Genomic DNA, 19,010 nt, shown 5'->3' with positions numbered 1-19,010 from the left:
AAATCTGAACACGATCCCGTATTACAATACACATATTCTTAACACATGCTTAACTTTAAAGGCACTTACCTACCATGGCACTTTTCCCTTTTTTTTTTTTTTATTATTAATATTTCTTAATTGATTTTTACAATCTACATACTTCGCAATTTAGATTTTTACTTTATTTTTTTTTAATCTACATATTTCACAATTTAGATTTTTACTTTATCTTTTTGCAAAACAAATCTACTTTTTTTTTTTTTTTTTTTTTTTTCTTCTTCCTCTTTCCCTACCATACTAGAGACAATGGGACTTGAGAGAGTCTATGTATATCTATTAAGTGTTGATTACTTCATGTGACCTTTGTTTACCTTAAATATAGCCACAACTGATGTTATGTATAAGAAGGGTTGATTATATGCTATATCTTGATCTTTTTTTTTTTTTTTTTTTTTTTATACATGGATATTTTGAAATTGACTGCATTAACTACAAGTGTGATTATATTCTCCCTCAAAAGCATTATAAGGTTCATGTATTGTGGGGTGTGTTTACGATGCAATTTGATTATCAGGGGCCTAGTTTTGACTATATAGTGCGTTCTTAGTCCGTTTTTTTTTTTTTTTTTTTATTATTATACCAGGGATAACAGGAATTGCGGAGAGCATATGTATATCTATTAAGTCCTGGTTATCTTATTTGTTTTTTTTTCTTATTCCAAATACCGGCACAATGGATGTCATGTCAAGTTGGGTCGATATGCTATATCTTGAATTTTTTTCTTATCAATATGTGGTCATTTTTTGACATTGATGGTATTATTTATTAGAAAATTAAGTTTAGAATCCTTTAGACACAGGCTTCTAGGCACATTTTGACAAGACAAACTCGTTTATATTTCTTCTTCAAAACTGTTAATTAATTAATCATAAGGCGTATGGAGCCGTGAATACATTATGTTATATTGAATACTGTGAGGTGTGGTTATGATGCAATTTGACCACTGGCCTGGATTTGATTATACAGTGCGATCTTAGGCATTGAGTTTACTTTTTTTTATTTATTGTTTTATTTGACCTTTTCTTATTCTAAACAATGGTACAACTGATGTCTTGCTAAGTAGGGTCGATATGTTATACTTTGAAATGTTTTTTTTTTTTTTTTTTTCATTATAATTAATATTCGGTTATTTTTGACATCAATTGTATTAATTATTTATTAAATTAAGTTTAGAAATGTCTAGACATAGGCTTCTAGGCTCATTTTGACAAGATAACCACGATTATATTTTTCCCTTAAAAGTGATAATTAAGTAATCATAAGGTGCATGGAGCCGTGTATACATTATGTTATACCGAGAGGTGTGGTTAAGATGTAACCTGATTATTAGGCCTGCACTTGATTATACAGTGCGAAATTCTTTTTTTTTTTTTTTTTTCCTCTTCTCTTTTTAATTACACCTCCTCTCCCCCTCCCTCCCTATATAACTCCTGTGGTGGAAACAGGAACTTTTAGGGTTAGCAACATAATTAGTTTGCTTGAACTCTAGAGATGATGTTTGTATCTTATGACTGTTTTGTTAAATGGATGAATGAAAGAGGGAGAGGAGAAACATTGGGGGCAATATATTATTTATCATGACCATTAGGGTCTTTACCCTAAACGTCCAGGGATTAAATTCTCCACAAAAAAGAAGTGCCTTACTTAAATCATTGCAAGATAATAATATTGATCTTGCTTTCATCCAAGAAACCCACTGGATAAAGTCGCATATCTCCTTATGGAAATTTAAAAATTACCCCCATGTTTATTCAGCTAATATGGAAGGTCAAAAGAAGAAAAGGGGAGTGGCTATAATCTTCTCTAATAAACTTAAAATAGATCTTATATATGAGGAAGCGGACCCTAATGGACGTTTCTTGATATTAATAGTTAAAATTAATGATATTAATTTTACATTAGTTAACGTATATGCCCCAAATAGGATTTCTGTCCGTTTTTTGGATAAACTTATTACTAAAATTGATTCTCTTCAGACGGGCACTCTCCTATTTGGTGGGGATTTTAACTCTGTTCAAGATCCCAAGTTAGATCGCAGTCATCCTAAAAACTCATTTTATGGGATCCAAGATTTTTTGTTAAGAAATTCTTTGTTTGATTGCTGGCGCACTATCCATCCACTAGAGAGAGACTATACCTTTTTTTCAAATATGCACCAAACGTACTCGCGAATTGATTTTTTCTTGACAAAACCAAATTCTCTGAAAATGGTGAAAGACTCCAAGATAGGAAACATTACTTGGTCGGACCATGCACCGGTTTTTCTAGAGATTACTAATGGAGATTAAACGAATCCTTATTGAGAAACACATCAATTTTAGATGAATTGTCACAGGAGGCTAAGCAATTTTGTCAGGTTAATGACAACGGAGAAGTATCCGACCCTATCCTTTGGTGCGCATTTAAGGCATACATGAGGGGAGTATTGATAAAAAAAGGTACTAGAGAGAGGAAACGTAGGGGTTCTACACTGATTGAACTGCATATAAAATTAGCTGAGTTAGAGAGAATTAATAAAAACAACAGGGACCTTCCTATGCTTCAACAGATAAAAGCTATTAGAAAGGAAATCGTAACTAAAGAACAGGAAAAAATTAATCGGATGCTTTTACAACTTCGCCAGAAATGGTATTATTCCAGCAACAGGGTAGGGAAAATATTATCTAATAAACTTAAAGCCAAACATAAAGCTGAAACTATTAAAAAGATTATAGTTGGAAATAATCATTTCCTTACCCCTAAAGATATATCGAATGCTTTTGCCAATTATTATAAAACTCTATATAACCTCCCCGAGTCTCCACACTCGGACTTGGAAATAACTACATTTTTACAGAAATTAAATCTTTCAAAGATCTCGGCCCCACAATCACAACTTTTAAATCAACCTATTTCTTTATTAGAAATTAAGAGGTCAATAAAGGAAATGAAATTAGGAAAAGCTCCCGGCCCAGACGGATTTTCTTCCCTTTTCTATACATCGCTCCAACAAACGATTGCCCCGCTACTATTGCGAGTATTTTCCACTTTTTCGCTAACGGTGCAACCACCAGTAGAACTTTTCCAAGCGGCGATAACTCCAATACTCAAGGAAGGCAAGGACCCAAGCTCTACACTTAACTATAGACCTATCTCCTTAATTAACTTAGACATTAAGATTTACTCTAAAATATTAGCGCAGAGATTAAAACAAGTGGTACCAAACATTATTAATAAGGATCAGACAGGATTTGTGGAAGGCAGGAGTCCCATGGACAATACCCGTAAGATCTTAAACCTTTTACATAAGGCTAACTCCCTTCGAATCAAATCAGCTTTTTTGGCGCTTGACGCGGAAAAGGCGTTCGACCGGGTGAACTGGAGATACCTAGATGCGGTGCTAACAAACTATGGTTTTGAGGGAACATTTAAAAATTACGTTATGAACCTTTATACTAATCCAACTGCCAAGGTGGTTGGTCATCTATTGGACTCAGATTGGTTCCCCATAAAAAATGGAACCCGCCAAGGATGCCCATTAGCCCCGTTACTTTATATTCTTACTATAGAGCCCTTTGCGGAGTTATTGAGACAATCGCCCGATATATTTGGTATACAAATTAACTCAGAGTCATTTAAGATCTCTCTCTACGCAGATGACGTAATTCTTTCAATGACGAATTTAACTTCCTCTCTTCCCGCACTTTTTAAGGTGATAGATAAATTTAGTTCAATTTCTAATTATAAAATTAACCTTGGTAAAACGCAGGTTATTACGACATGCTTTACGCAAGACGAAAGAATTGAGCTTGGGTCCCTGTGTCTACTTGGCTGGAATTCTAATGTTTTAGATTACCTCGGAATTAATATCACAAATGAGCTTCCTTTACTTATCAATTTCAATTATAAAAAACTAATTGACAAAATAAAAGTACAGCTTCTAAAGTAGAAAAATTTAGAAATTTCTTGGATGGGCCGAATCCACTTAATAAACGGATATTTAATCCCCAAAATTCTTTATTTTTTCAGAACAATTCCCTTAAGAGTTCACCCCCCTATTTTGAAACAGATTCAGCAAACTATGGATCAATTTATTTGGCAGCATAAAAGACCAAGAATTACATACAACATCTTAACCAAGAAATCAAATAGAGGGGGAATATCTTATCCTAGTATCAATAAACTCCATGAAGCTACAATGTTGACCCATTACCTGGCTTGGGATAAAAAATCCAATAATTCCCCAAAATGGCTATATATAGAGGAACTAGATATTGGACTTGGTGAACTATACTCTCTCTTCTGGGCGGATACACTCAGACTGAAAAACATAAAAGTCTCGAATCCCATAATTTACGATACACTTAAAACACTTTCTAAACTAAAACGAACTATGGGAATAAAGAGAACTCTTATGCCCTCCACCCCTATTGAGGCTATTCGGTTTTTTATTAGAGATATCGACTTGACCAGATGGCAAGGATGCGGCATTTCCTGTATTGGCAATTTGTTAGATCAAAGCACTATTATACCCTTTCCTCAGTTATGTAAATCTTTTACCCTACCATCATCTGAACTATTCTCTTTTTTGAGGTTGAAGAATCTTATTGACCAGGTAGGGATTGATAGAAACCCTGAATTAGAACACTGGTTAACAAAACATAAAAATAAGAAACAAATTTCAAGCTCATCTATACTTTTATTATCATTGCAAAAAGATGAGAAAGATCCTCCGATCCTGAAGTGGGAAAGTGACCTAGGTATTGAGTTCTCCTTGGACCAATGGCGTCAGGCCTTTGTCCATACAAAAAAGTTCGTCCACTCAATAAGCCTAATAGAGACTTACATTAAGATAACTTATAGCTGGTACCTGGTCCCAACTAGACTTAACAAAATCAATACTGTACATTCAAATAGATGCTGGCGCTGCTTATCCCATATGGGCTCTTTTGCCCATATTTGGTGGGAGTGCCCGCAACTGCTACATTTAAGAAACAATCTTTTGCAACTACTTGGATCACTTTTCCACTGTCCGGAACAATTAGATTCACAGGTGTTCCTCTTCCACCTGGGACTCGAGAATTTTTGTTTAAATTATAGAATCTTAATGATACATGTCCTTATGGCCGCAAAGATATGTATAGCTAGGCATTGGAGACAAGCAGGTTTATTTAACTGGAGATTAGTTATTAATCAAATTAATTATCAGTACCTAATGGAAAGAGGATATTACTTCAAAATTAATAAACTTGCCAAATTTGACAACATCTGGCGACCTTGGAAACAATTTTGTGATATCGACTCTCAGAATGTTAGAGAGCTTATTTGAGGATTAAGATTCCTACCTCTTTTTCTATATATATATATATATATATATATATATAACTTATTTATTTACCGATTTATTTTTTTTTATTTATTTATTTATTTCTTCTCTTTTTTTACCATCCACTGTACCCCTGGGCGGACAACTTATTACGACCCAATTCTTGACCAATAGTTAGCCCCCATATGTTTCTCATCTCCTCCTAAGTATGACTGATGTATGAATGATATACGTGGTATTTGTGATTGGTATTTGGCTGCTATATTTATAGCTTATGCCTAATATCTTGTAACCTATTTTTCTGTTGAATATTTTCCATTCGGTGGGGCCAGAAATATAGCGTCTGTTTGCTTATAAAGTCCTTAAACAAATATATAATTTATTGTAGAACTAAATATAGTAATCAATGAGGACTGGACAACTTGTTTTGAATAATTGTTTAAATTTATTTAAGATTATATATTTCTTTGTTGGCAAGAAAGAACTGACATTGTAATACCTTACCGATGTACCTTATATTTGTGTTAAACTGCCTGAAAAAAAAAAACTAAATAAATATAAATATTAAAAAAAAAAAAAAATGGTATCTGAAGAAAGCCCTTGTCCTGAAAAAACAATATATAACTTTTGTGGGCACACTAAATGAGAGAGGAGAAAATTACAGCTAAACACAAGCGCCTTGGTAACGAAGGGTAAAAAAAATAAAACAGCCTGGTCTTTAAGAGTCAAATTTGTTTTGTAACAAGATAAAGCCAAAACACACAAGGGTAGATTATGTCCACAAAGATGGACAGTCCATGATAAATTTTGTTGCAAGCAAGTTGTAAGTTTTTTGTTTTGCCTTTTTATGGAAATAAAGTAAAGGAGTACCTGATCCAAGGATGAAATTCTGCCCCCCCCCACCACCACCAAAACCACATCCATTATGTAATGCCATGATTACTAAACTGGGATAGCCACAAAATAGCCATCACCAAAATGAGAGCAAAGTGTAGAGGAGCTCCACGTGTCTGCTGGATACAATGTATTCAATTCAACAGTGTATTGGCTGAAGAGTGGGTCCCATCTGAAGAAACAATTCATTGGAAAGTGCTGACCAAAGAATGCCTATAAACACAGAACTTGTAAATAAACCAGGCTGGTAATTTTAATGGCTATCATAGTTATGAAAAATACGCCACCTTTGGCCCCACAGTAGAGCAAGGGATTTATGGCTCCATTGGCAGAGGAATTACACAAAATCATTAACCAATCAGTAGCCAACTCTGATATTGCCTGTGCGATTTTTTATTTCTGTAATTTAGGTCACACATGCTGAATCATTCACAGAGGAGATCCCCTGTACTCCATGAAATTGCATATTCTTCATGCCAGACTCCTCGTACTCTGACCTATTTCTGCTTCTGTTGTATGGCATCTTACCTTTTTGTGACATGAATTCTGACAGTGATTAAGTGGCCTGGGTTTCATGCACATTGCATTCAAGGGACTGATGTACTTTGTGCTGTAGTATTATACATGTGTCTCATTCCAGAATGAACCCAGACCACACCATTAACCTGTCCTGCATTAGTTGAAGATTTGCCTCTCTCAGCCCTCGAGGAAGGCACGTACTGGGAGAAACCAGTTCATAAGGCCTTATCTATTTCATCACTGATTGATGACCCAGCCAGTTATGATAAATGATGGATGAATCTATACTTCTCGTCTTCCTTCTTACGTATCAGCCCCAACTGGGAAAATCTGAAATTAGGGAGTGGAGGGGACAAAAAAGGGCCTGCAACCCAGCCCACCCTTGTCATGCATATGAAATCTTAATCATGATTTGACCTCAATTTTTGAATAAAAATGCTGTTCATATTTAAAACCACCCCGCATGCAGGACAATCGTTGACCCCTGTCTTGGCTCCTCTCTTCTACCGGAAGGCCTCAGGCCTGCATTGCGATGTGAAGAGGCCTTTGCCCTTCCATGCTCACCCGTGGCATCCGGACCTGCTCACCTCCGAAACTTCCTCCTGGTAAGCTACTGTCATTTGTGTGGCCTGCTCTTGTGTCGCCTATGCTCCCCTGCATATTGCTTGCTGCGCAATCCTCTTCCACATATCCGATGGGATGGACTGGGGCTCAGTCTGGAAGGAGGCCTTTATCTCCTGGCCCTACTCCTGTTTCTTCAGCTTTGGCGTCGTCTGGTGTGGTGTCCCTGGAGGTAGACTCTGCTCTCTCCAAGAGATCCATCAGAAAGGCACATCTATATTTGGCGATATAGTCCTGCAGGAGAATGGGGCATGTGACACATTTTGTATTAACTCCAAATATTACCTAAGCATGGACAATGCTTATTGCAATTTACCATTCTTTTTTGCAGTTATAAATGAAAATTGCAGAGCCACTTGAAAAGCACATTAAGGGTGGCACGCCTAAAGAGAAACCAGTTATTTTTGGAATTCCCATAACACATTGCATAGAATTGTGAATCATCACAAGGGAGATTCTTAGTATTTTAGGTTTTAGTTAACCACAGGAAAATCAGCTTAAAGGTGCAGAGTGTGTGTTAAGATGACATCCTGATTCATTTAGCAAACTGTACCAACTGAATTAACTCAGTTAAATCACACCAAAGTCACAAAATATATTAGATTAAGCTGTGAACGTGAACAATTCTCGTGCATCACTCAGACAAAAGCACTTAGAGAATTTTTAGAAAGTAGTTTAATATACCAAGGGCTTCTTACCAAATGTTACATTTTGGGAAGTATGCTAGAAAACAAATGCATTTGAAGCTGTATATCACTCTGTGCGCTAAGGAGTAAGTGGTCTTGGTAAAGTACACAGCATCACAATGTTACACACTGGACTTACAAAACTGTAATTACAAAATGATTCAAGCTAATAATGACATGGTCTCAGTGCAACAGCATTTATGAATGAGCATAAAATTCCACCTGAAGCCACAATTTGGCATAATTATCAAGTCACTATTTAAAGTTACTGATATTGTTTTGTGGTTGGGGATCAATATATTGAATTACTACTGGAAGTAAATGGTCCCTGTAGAGAAAATTACTTGACCAATGCGTTTTTTCATCTTCTGGCCCTTCTTTTACTCTATAATATACCTGCTACATCTTCAGTGTAAAGTCTTCTCCTAAAATCTAGGATTCCTAATTTATTTTCTGTTTCATTGTTACAATATGCCTCAGAATTTTAAATTTCAAGAAAGAGGAACAGAGTAGAACACGTGTCAATGAGTATGTTTTTTGCAATGGTCTTGGAGATTTTATGGCATTGAGTGGGGATTCAGCGACCCATGTAGCATTACTGTACAAGTAAGCAGATGTGAGACTACAGAACAGGTTTGTGTGTACTAATACCTATACGATGCCATTTTTTCTTGTGACTAATTCTATGTAAATTTTTCAGTTTGCCTGCTACCTGATTAACATGCTAGAACAAACAGACCTCTCTGTTATCGAATGATTTCGTCATCCTTTGAATATTCAGACTTTCAAATCCAGCGTACAGGGAAATCCTCTGGGTTTCCCCATAACTTCCTCTTTTGGTGGCTTTGTGTACAGGTTTTTAGGTTTGAGGGTTTGGCATGGTTCTGCATTGTCGCTAATATGTGATGAAAAAACAGCTTAACTGAGGTTTTGCTCACCGGAATAATTTGCATTGTTTTTGATAAAGGCAGATCTACTGCTAGCCCTTAATTAAGGAATGGAAGTGATCTCAGCTATTAGTGGTATATTTATCATCCATCATCTGGTATTCCACCTCTGTTTCACAGGGAGTCTCCTGTCAATGTCTAGATCAGTATAAAGTGATGGGGGTTATGCTGTACCACTGTCAATGTCTGGCTCCGTATATAGTGATGGGAGTTAATGTGTACCATAATCAGTGCCTGGCTCAATATAGAGTGATGGGAGTTAAAGTATACCACAATCAGTGCCTTGCTCAGTCTTAAGTGATGGCCGTTATGCTGTACCACCGGCAATGTCTGCCTCAGTATGTAGCTATGGGAGTAATGCCGTACTACCTCAATAACTGGCTCAGTATACAGGGATGGAAGTTATGTTGTACTACTGTCAAAGTCTGACTCAGTATAGAGTGATGGGAGTTAAGATGTAGCACAATCAGTGCCTGGCTCAGTATAAAGTGATGGCGGTTATGCTGTACCACTGGCAATGTGTGGCTTGGTATATAGACATGGGAGTTATACTGTACCACCATTAATGTCTGGTTCAGCATTAAAAACGAATATTGCTTTGCTGGAGTCATTGATCACTTTGCAGTAACGGAGACTCAGAGGCAGAGGATGTAAATACATTTCACTTTGCAGAAAGTATTCACTTTGGACCTGTGTGTTGTTATTATAGAAAACAGTATTATCTTTTAAGTAAATGTTATTTATTTAAACTTATTTAATTTATTAAATGCAGTAAACATTATTATGAAACGGTCCTTACAATTTATATTTATGCCAGCAGAAGTGCAGCTCGTAGACATAAACTTTAACTGGTTTAATTTTTTGTACTCTTCCTGAGTGAGGCTGTTTTAACATTTCTGCGGTGTTTGTGTTTAGCTGTAGGTGTTTCCTTCATTCTCATTTACTGCACTCACACAAAATATATATATTGTTTTTAATAGGACAAGAAAGGCTTTTTTTAAAATGCTATTATTTTGCAATTACTGCCTACATTATTTACTATATATTTAAAAAGAATTATATTTATGTAATGTAAAATTTGGTTACACGGTTTAAAAGATATTTTTTTTCGTTACTAGAAACCCGGACAATTATATATCGGGGCAGGGCCGGACTGGGAATGAAAAGCAGCCCTGGAAACATTTGGAGACCAGCCCCATATAGTTTATCTCGCGGTCAAGCTCTTTAACCACACGCACCCCTTATACACACCCGAGTCACACTATGTGCCATACAAATAACTATTATATAACTATGTTAAATAAAAACATTCTTTTTATCACATTATTTGTATTAAAATGTGTTAAAAGGCCCTAATGAATTAAATACATTAGACATAATGGAATCAAAACATTTGCTACTGCAAACATTTTTAGATGAAAAAGTTCCATTTTATTCAGTGGAACAAAACAGTGATCATATTATTCTTCACGATATTCTTGTAAGAAACTTTTATTTCTTTATTAATTCATGTAAACTATTTTTTCATATTTAATAAAAGCTATGATTGAGAAATTTTTGTTTTTTGTTTTTATTTCCTTTTATTTGCCAACCTGCCCCCCCAGTTATGCACATCTGCCCCCAGGCTTGCCACTCTGCCCCCGAAAATGCCTTATACCCCCCTATATGCCACTCTGCCTCCCTGATATACCTTATACCCTCCTATATGCCACTCTGCCCCATGATATGCCTTCTAACCCTTATATGCCACTCTGCCTCCAGAAATGTCTTATACCCCCTATATGCCACTCTGCCTCCAGAAATGCCTTATACCCCTATATGCCACTCTGGCATATAGGGGGTTAAAAGGCATACCATGGGACTACAGTGGTTGCAGATATGTCACTTGAAGAGCGCAGGCTTTAAAATGCCAGGGCCACAGTCTGCTCCTGCACAGTTCTTAAAGTGTGTTTGTCCACTGCTTAGGTTTTAGCACCATACTATATATTTATGAACATGAAGTAGAGATTATGCTTTTTGTTTTCCAGAGTAAATGTGCTGAGAGTTTCTTAGGTGCAAGTGTAAGCACTGTTGCAGCTCAGGAGAGATGTTTTGTGGCAAATAAGGGAAAACTTGCATAATAAACCCTTTCCTGCCCAGATGCCTTGGCCTTCTCCTCGCCCTTTTTCTTATGCCTATTAAAGCCAAGCAGCTTTTACACGCTTTAGAATGAAATAATCTGGACATGCAAAGGATAAAATGTCCAGATTATCTGAGAAAATAGCAGATTTACCTTAAATGAGACCTGATGCCTTGGCACGGTATATAGACTGACACATAAGAAATTTGTTACAGTATTAATAACATTGTTTTTAAGACTCCTGTAACAACAAATCTGATGTAGTGTTTTTATTTAATTAGAATTTTGCTACATACAAAGTTTTTAAGTAATCCATAATCATTCATGTTAATCCATATCACATATAATAGTAACATTATTATTATTTATGTTATATTCATGTTAATGCTCCTTTTTAAAATCTAATAACAGTTTCCAACTGTTGAAACTGAAACAAAGCTTAATGAGCTGGAGTTTCTTATAACCTTTGCTTTCATGAATACAGATTAAAAGTGCTGTTCCACATACTCATACACATGCTGATTTTTTATAGTTTTATAACCAAATGCATAATTAATGTCGAACCGTTGAAACTCTTCCCAGGAATTATAAAGTTGTAGGGAAAACTTTATTGTCATCTGGCACAATACTTCTGTGTTGTCTTTGCATGATTAAACTTCCAGATAAAATAATAAAATAATAGATTAACAAAGTGTAGTTTGCTTAACCTTGTAAGAGAATGCAGTTAATGTTTTGTCGAAGTTGCTTTACGATAGGATCAAGAGGAAGAGGATGAGAAGTAACTGTCCAGGTTCATGCTTTCCACATAAGTCAAATGCCTGACACTAATACACCATGGACAGTCTCGGTACTGTACATTTAAAGTACAAAGCACAAAAACCTTTTTATTGTTACTGCTTCTGGAGGTTTTATTTGGGGATGGCAAAGTCTATTCCTTGAAGGCTGTAGATACTGTCATTTTAAGATACTTTTTTTCTACACTGTTTAGTAATAATGTTGTTCTTTTTTTAAAATACATATTAAGTGAAAGGGCAAATTACTAAAACTTTGGAAAAATGACAGCCGCTAGCATCTAGTTGGTGAAATTATACCAGCCATTGCTCCTTTGCTGATCCACCCTGTTGCAGGGCAAAAGGGGCAAACTAGGTAGTGACAGTGAGCAGTCACTGGGCCCTTTTTGTTAGGAACCCCAGTGTTTTTTCTTTAAAAATATATTTTTCTTTAAAATAGCACCAAACTTTACGGGGGCAGCCTATATTCGAGTTCGGCCATTATTCAAGCCAATACTATATTTTTATCAACAGCAACACTGTTTGGGTGCAGAAAGCGAACGTAGATCACTTTCTTCACCCGTTTGTGTATTTAAAGCAGAAGCAATTGGCAGACAAGATAGGACTAATGGTTCTTATTTACAATTATATTCGTCCACTTTAGGCACATTAATGGTCAGTATTATTACATTATTTGGTCCTTGTAATTGGCCTGGTACCCAGACCTAATATATCTTATTGGCACTTTTTCTAGGAAACTACAATACTTCTATAACACTCATATATACGTATCAAGCAGTTTAAAACATTGAGAGACCTGAAAATCTGGAACTTCTCTGACTGGTATCCCCTACCAAGTACATGCTCTCCAGATTTTCTCTGATTGTACATGCCATCAATATCATCAAGCATGTCTCCAAATTCACAGCATGGCATGTGCTTACATTCAAAGCAGAAGACTAGAAATTAAAAAGGTCCCAAAATAATATCCAAGTGGCAGTTTTTTTATATATCTATATATGTAATGCATGAACATATCTATAGAATGCTTTTAATCAAATATCGGTGCAACATTTCTAGAGATTCCCTGTGGTGTAAACTAGAAGATACCCTTGTTATGTATGGGATCCTTCTAAAGATTTCTTATTAATTGTTTTAAAATTATTATTTATATATTTAATAAGTTTAATAGGTTGTGTAAAAAGAGGTATGTGATAACAAGGTAGGTAACGTACCCTAAATGTGGCTGCAATCCTATCTTCTAGCTGTAGGACTACTCACTGAACTTCTATAAAACAAATAATGTGTCAAAACTCTGTGACATCATCAGAATACTTTGATGTCAAAATGGGACTACTGAAATAATACTGTTGCATACAGTGTAGTTATTTATTCAAGGACAGCAGGGGATGTAAAAAATATTTCAAGATTCACAAAATATGCTGAGAGTAGCGAAGTCCTGATCAACTTTATGAAAGAATATGAATGTCATATGTTCAAATATAACCCTAACCCTTTCCCTTCTTTCCTTTCCTGATTTACCTCTTTTCTCAGAGCTCATAATGTTTGGGGGTATGAGTTTGCCATAGTGTTCTACAGATTCAAAACTGCATAATTAATTACATGTATATAAATAACAGACCATTCTAAATTACTGAAATACATTATACTTCTTAGAAACCGTCTATAAATAGTTCACAATGGCATGTAAAAGTTTATTTTAATGCCACAAAGACTAAAGCTTTGGGACCATGCTGCTTGGTCACTGTAGTATTACCGGTATTCTGCTTTTTTTTGTAGTGCAGTCTGTTCTATGCTTTTTCTGTACGTGTTACTGTAAATATATGAATTAACTTTTATTGGTGATATAGCTATGTTATGTCAGTTTTATGAGCCAGGCTACACAGATATATTGATGTTTATATTCATTTAGTTATAAACCAATTCAATTGAACCAAACATTTTATCTTCACTATTCTGAATTCTGTCTGTACCGCTTCCACCTATTGTTCCTTTGCATTTTTCATTTTCTCTATTCCTTTTTGGGCTTCTACATGTAGTGTCCTTTTTTAATGTGTATAAATGTATCATCAATTATTATTAATTGTGTCTGTGCATTGTATTGGAGATGACAAATATTTTTACAGATATTCTGAATATGTGTACATGCGTGTTCAGTCTTTTTAGCGATGGTATTAGTTACGTTACAATGCATTCATAAATATAAATACTAGTAAAGTTACTATAGCAATATCGCTATTGCTGTATAAATAGTTTAGGGCTAATGTCTTATCCCTGTCCTGAAAAAAAAAAGATTGCCTCCCTATAATAAACAGCCATGCTCTTCTGGTAGTTCCTTCTCCTATTAAAATCATTTATATGCTGCTACCTTGTGAGGCATGCTGGATGACATGAGATGCTACATATGACCTTGTGGATACTTTCCTCTCTGTTACTCTATGGTTTATCGTTGTCGGTGTCACCTCTCAAGAATCCCAACAGTCCTGGTTTTCATGGGAAACATTGGGGAGTGGGGAGCATGGGGCCAATCGGGGAGATCCATTGGTCATGAATGGTCCAGAGAGCTGTAAAATCAATTGGAAGAACCCTTGTTGTGGATTAACAAGCTGAGCATTCACAAACACTCTGCACAAGACAAGGAAGAGGATGAAGCGCCCCCTAGGTCCCCTGGTGGTAAATGAGCCCCAAATTGTCGCATATGAGAACATAACACAATAGTGGATACAAAATTGTATTAAAATAGTTCACACTAATAGCTATGGAGCTGAAGATAAATAGACCTTGCAGTGGGGCACAATCTGAGCGGAACCTTGCAACATAACGAAAGGCAAAAATGCAAAACGTTAGAAGGAGGAGGTTGTAAACACCCTTCCCCTGATTCATGTATGTGTGACACATGCATGCGCAGTACAAAAGACTAGTTCTCACACACCGTGTACCGGTAATAATAATATTTTAATATCAGTGAATGACGCCACTAGGTGAGTGGGTCTTAACGACAATGAACTAAACCAGAAGAGAATATATTTACTGGAATAGTTAAATTGTGTGAGTAATCCAATTTTCATGAGGGATTATGGGTGTTTGATGAGTAAAGAGTGGTGTTGTAATCAACTTGAGTAAATCTTAGGAGTATTTCTCATAAATTCATATAGTTTTTCCTGTTATTGCTCGCCTTATGAGTCTTGCTGAAATGAGTCAGTTGATGAAGCTGTCAATGTATTTTACATCGATTTCTGAGTTGAGTAAAATTACCCCCAAGTTAATTTCACTGAATAGCCATTTTTACTTGTGAGTTGTAGTATCACCAGCAAAGTGTAAATGCGGTCTATTGTGTAATCATTATTTCATTTATTCATATATTGCTACATATAATTAAAACCCAATAAGGGTCCTAAACATTTTGCATTTAAACCTTAGGGGTCCTAAACATTTTACGGTCTAAAACAATTATCTGAAGGTCCAAGTCTTTTGAGCAGCTCACAGAAACATGACCATTTCTGATTGTATGCCACATAACATTTGCCAGCGGTATATGGATCTTTTTTCATTCCAATGAAACCATTACCATTGTGGATATATGTGTCCAGCAGGCGCTGTTGGGACTGGACCTACTCATTCGCTTACCATTGTGTTTCAGTAGACAAGCCCTCTCCGAAAAAAAACGTGTGTTTTATTACTGCATACACTGGCCGTAGCTGTTTGCTCAGCCTGTCTCAGGTCATTTAAACCATAAATCTGAATAGTCAATATGGTTGGATTTTAGAGAGATTGCAGCCTTCTTATGCAGAGAATTTAGTAGTCTAACAAGCTTTGTCCCCTTGGCTTGCTGGAACATCACTATACAGGAGGCTATGTGATGGAGAGGATTGGTCTTAGATGTTGTAGTATCAAGCAGGTCCTATTCCTATTTTGTATCCTTTATTATTTATCGCATACCCTTGCCTTACCTTGCACAATTTAAACCTTCATGCATTTGGATTAGTGAGTATAAAATGTGAGTATTGGCATGCAAAAGCCTTGAATCTCAGTTAAATTAAACCCTTAATTCAACTGACCACTTGACTTCATTAGTGAACTGACCAAATAACCATACCTGGGAACTCTGGCTTTTACCGGGGACTTTCTGACAGTTTCTCCAGGTGAAAAGGGGAAAAACTCCCGGTCTGTCTCCCCCGGGGGGCAGTCTTGAGGTCAGCCATCCAATTATTTAATTATATTATATTTGTGGACACAAAAAGTGATCTGAACCAACCGAGGAACAGTCATCCTATTCAAACACCCACTGGTGTCTGCCAGTCAGCACCAACACGGGATATGGCGTCATATTTAGCACAGCATTCACCGGCAGGCGCGCAGAACAAGACCACGCTGCAGACTTAAAGGCAGACTGCCAGATTCAGAGACCAAGAATGGGGAGGCGAGGGGAGAAATATGTTTGCATGAATACGAATGGGGCATACTAAAAGCAAGTTATGAAGTTATTGGGAAAATAATGCTGGGTGGGTATGGAGATGATGAGAAGTTATGTTGGAGGAATGAGGATGGAGGGTGATGGTTGTGAGGGCTATGAATATGGTGGTTGGGGGATAACGATTGTGGGGAGATTTGAGTTAATAATAATGGTGATGGTCAGGGACAGCTCTACATAGACACATACGTACATAGCCAGTGTAACACTCTACAATTACTATAGTAATCGATATTGTTGGTATAATTGTATTATATACATTAAGACATTGTGGCGATATCAGAAACAAATGGTTTTTTTTTGGGGGGGGGTCTCAGGGTGAGCCACTGAAAGTTCCTAGGTATGCAAATAACCCTTTCCTGTCTTACAATAGCAGGAACTAAGTTTCTTCCTTACACATTTTTATGATGAGTGTAAATGAAAGAACGAATGATTATTAGTTGTAATCACTCAAGTTTATTGCAGGCACATTTTTTGTTTTGACTGTATGTTGTCAGGTAATCATTATTTTAGCAATGCATGGTCACAAAAAAAACCATGTCGGTGCACTAGGAATTTAAGAATTGCAAACTCAGCCATGTGAACTTTGTTCCAAAAATGCAAGTCTTATAAGCATACAATATAATTTTATGTAAATTGCCCTGTGACCTCTCTACAGAGTGTTAAAACACGTGTTTGTTTGCAAAAGTTTAAATAGGGCACCTGGCTCTCGTTAATAAGGTATAACAACTGATTAATTCAGTCTCTAACTGTGCTGTGGGGAGGATGCTTGTTCCTTCTCTGTTAAATTCTTGGTCTAATCTATATGCAGCTGGACTGTTGACCCTGGCTCCCCATGACTCCTGCTAAACAAGGTGAATTTTATAGTTCAGACCCGTGCCTGAATATAAGGACGTTTACACTTGTTTTGCTGATTAAAGCTGTTTTGTATGTTTTTTTTTTTGACAAATAACATTTTTGTTGCTGTTGTTTTGTTACTTGCTTCCTACCAAGCCTTACCTCCACTTCTACAACATTTTGTGTCAAAATTGGAAAGCCCACCATGGAGCAACTGCCATTTTTAAAGGAGAAACTAAAGGTACATATGTGCTACTAAAAGCTGCATAGAAGAAAATAGTAAAATGAAAGAAAAACACACAAACTTGTATTATTACTGATGCATGTATAAAAACATTTGCTCCTCTTCTTGTGTACGTCCAATTTCAAGACATGGATGGCAGTGTAGACTTCAGTCTTTCTGCCCATGAGATCCTTGTTTTTGTCAAGCTCCATGAATGGTAAGAGGCAGGCAATTACTCAGACAGGTAGTCCACGCATGGGCTAAGACACCCCTAGGCTTGGAGTTGTGGGACTCACAGGTTAAAAAATACCTGTCAGGACCCACTATGGGCTCCTAGCAGCCAGAAATGTTATGAGACCAGCACTCCGCTGAAACAAAAGTGTCCCTTGACAGCGTAAAATGAACTATACATACAGTAGAATAGTGCAAATAGGATGATTGTGGCTACAAGGTACAACTCATGAAAAACAAACAAACAATAAAACACGTACAGTTCATACAGGTAATTATAATTACCTTTAAAGCATAATTCCTCTTAAGCATCCAACACAGCTTTCACACTGACCAACTCATACCTAGTACATGCTCAGATATGTAACACAGACACTAAAAATGTCAACGTCGCTTGTCAATATCCATTTCTAAGCGAGTTTGTCTCTAATATTGACAATGACACTGACAGAGACAGATTGCAGCAAAGCCTGATTTTATTCCCCTGCCAGCGTCTTTTCACCTAAGGCGAATTACTGTTTCACCTAGTGCTTTAGGCATCAGTTGGTAGGTTTTCACTGGCGGGACAGGTTTGAAACATTACATGTATTGTCTTGCATATAATGTAGGTTATATATATATATATATATATATATATATATATATATATATATACATACATTTGTGTGTGATTTGCAAACATATATGTGTCCCAGTGTGTGGATCATTTACATCTATTTTCATACATTTATATGTAGACATGTTTGTTTACCTGCATGAGTATCACGGAGTGATATTAAAGTACTCTGCGGTTTCATTAGATCATCCTCGTTGGAGCTTGTGGTGGTGTGTATACAATTTAAGGCCTAGGGAGGTTTCCAGGGAAAAAGGGAAATCAATTGAGGAGGATCTGCAGTAATGTGCATATAATGGCTGGACTGTCCCTTTAACAAATGCCCCAGCAGTGCAAGCAGACTGTGATACTACTGACTTTTGTAGTTATTCATCATGTATGGTAACTAAAATGGATTTAGTACACGTATGCAGGTGGTATCTGTTTGTCCAACGTAGACCACAACAAAGAGGTGATCCATCTTAGTTGCATCTGGACTACCCATACGTCAGAGTGAAGCCCTGGTACTCCTTTGTCCTAGCATGCCCTATAGTTAGTTTTGCCGACCCGCAGATAGGTACAACAGGAAACGCTGTAACATTGTGCAACTCATAAAGAGACATTTCAATGCATTTAAATAAATGCGATATTATTATTATTATTATTATTACTTGATACATCTTTTCAAATATTTGTATTAAACATTTTTGTAACATAACAAATAATACAAAA

The sequence above is a fragment of the Spea bombifrons genome, chromosome 8, assembly GCF_027358695.1.
Source record: "Spea bombifrons isolate aSpeBom1 chromosome 8, aSpeBom1.2.pri, whole genome shotgun sequence".
In the NCBI taxonomy this organism is placed as follows: domain Eukaryota; kingdom Metazoa; phylum Chordata; class Amphibia; order Anura; family Pelobatidae; genus Spea; species Spea bombifrons.
The sequence above is the reverse complement of the archived record's forward strand: the minus strand, read 5'-3'. Positions refer to the sequence as shown.